The sequence below is a fragment of the Hemiscyllium ocellatum genome, unplaced genomic scaffold (genome assembly GCF_020745735.1).
Source record: "Hemiscyllium ocellatum isolate sHemOce1 unplaced genomic scaffold, sHemOce1.pat.X.cur. scaffold_184_pat_ctg1, whole genome shotgun sequence".
Lineage (NCBI taxonomy): Eukaryota > Metazoa > Chordata > Chondrichthyes > Orectolobiformes > Hemiscylliidae > Hemiscyllium > Hemiscyllium ocellatum.
The window spans coordinates 1,208,848-1,211,172 of NW_026867893.1; positions in this window are offsets into that span (position 1 = coordinate 1,208,848).

Genomic DNA, 2,325 nt, shown 5'->3' on the forward strand with positions numbered 1-2,325 from the left:
TGCAGTTTTGGTAAATTGGCCATGCTAAACTGCCTATAGTGTTAGATGAAGGGGTAAATGTAGGGGACTGGTTCTGGGTGGGTTGCTCTATGGAGGGTTGGTGTGGACTTGTTGGGCCGTAGGGCCTGTTTCCACACTGAAAGTAATCTAATTTTATCTAAAAAAGAACAGGATGGGTGGAAAATGAGGAAAGGGTGTAACATTGCTAATCAGAGAGTGCGTCACAGCTACAGAAATGAAGGTTTGTCTCCTGAGTCAGTATGGGTGGAATTTAGGAACAGCAAGGGAACAGTCACGGCATTTGGGGTTTTCTACAGATCACCTAATAGCAGTAGAGAGATTGAAGTTTTCATAGGCGGGCAGATTCTAGAAAAATGCAAACGTAGCAGGGTTATTGTTATGGGTGATTTCAACTTTTCCAATATCGCCTGGAACCTCCTAAGTGCAGATGGTGTGGATGAAGCCGTTTTTGTCAGGTGTGTTCAAGACCGTTTCCTTGCTCAGTATGTAGATAGACCGACGAGGGGAGCGGCAATTTTGGATTTGGTGCTCAGCAACGAGCCAGGACAGGTGTCAGAACTCACGGTGGGAGAGCACTTTGTTGAAAGTGATCACAACTGCCTCACATGTAGCACAGTCTGCGAGAGTGAAAGGTGCAGTTTCCGAGGGAAGATGTTTAATTGTGGAAAAGGAAATTATGACGCTATCAGACAGGAGTTGGGAAGTACAGACTGGGAGCAATTGTTCCACAGAAAGGGCACAGCAGATATGTGGAGACTGTTTAAGGAGCAGTTGTTGCGAGTGATACACAAATTTGTTCCTCTGAGACAGGTAAGAAGGGGTAAGATTAAGGAACCTTGGATGATGAGAACAGAGAAACTTCTCGACAAAAAGAAGCAGGCAGCTTACGGAAGATGGAGGAAGCAAGAATCTAGCACATCTTTAGAGGATTACAGTCTTGCTAGAAAGGAGCTCATAAATGGAACGAGGCGAGCCATGATGGGGCACGAGAAAAGGCTTGGCAAGAAGTATTAGAGAGAATCCAAAAGCATTTTTCTCATACGTGAGGAATAAGGGAATAATCAGGGAGAAGGTAAGGCCGATCAGGGATAGCGTAGGGAACTTCTGCATGGAGTCTGAGCAGATAGGGGAAGCCCTAAATGAGTTTTTTGCTTCGATTTTCACCAAGCAAAGAGAACGTGTTGTAAATGAAAACTTAGAGTAGCTGGGCCAGATCAGTCTTGACCAGGTCAAGATTGATGAATTTGATGTGCTAGCAATTTTGGAAAACATTGAGATGGATACGTCCCCAGGGCCAGACCAGATTTATCCTACACTGCTCCGGGAAGCAAGAAAGGAGGTTTTAAAGTCACTCGTGATGATATTTGCCTCCTCACTCTCCACTGGAGTCGTACCGGAGGATTGGAAGGAGGCGAAAGTTGTTCCTTATTTCAAGAAGGGTAATAGGGAAATCCCTGGCAATTAGAGACCAGTCAGTCTTATGTCTGTGGTCAGCAAAGTTTGGAAAAAGTTCCGAGGGATAGGATTTATGACTATCTGGCAAAGCATAGTGTGACTAAAGGGCAGTCGTTCCTCACAAATCTTCTTGATTTCTTTGAGGTGTCAAGACAGGTTGACTACGGTCAAGCAGTGGATGTGGTGCATGTTGACTTTAGCAAGGTATTTGAGAGGGTTCCCCATTGATGGCTCATTCATAAAGTCTGGAAGGATGGGATACAGGGAGATTAGGCTATCTGGATTCAGACTTGGCTGGCTGGCTGAAGGAAGACAGTGGTTGTAGATGGAAAGTATTCTGCTTGGAGGACAGTGTTGAGAGGGATCCAACAGGGCTACGTTCTTGGGCCTCTGACCTTTGTAGTTTTTATACATGACTTGAATGAGGAGGTTATGTGGTGGGTTAGTAAATTTGCTGATGACATAACGGTTGGAGGTGTCGTCAATAGTATAGGGGTCTTCTGTCGGCTGCAGCGCGACATAGACAGGATGCAGAGCTGGGCTGAGAAATGGCAGATGTAGTTCAACCTGGATAAATGCGAAGTGATGCATTTTGGAAGGTCAAATTCGAATCCTGAATATAGCATTAAATACAGGATTCTTGGCAGTGTGGTGGAACTAGAGGGATCTGGCTGCACAAGTGCACAGATCCTTTCAAAGTTGCCAACCACGTGGATAGGGTGTCAAGAAAGTATATGGTGTTTCGGCTTTCATTAACAGCGGGATCGAGTTTAAGAGCCGCAAAGTTTTGCTGCAGCACGACCTGTCCTTGGTGAGACCACACTTTGAATATTGTGTCCAGTTGTGGAC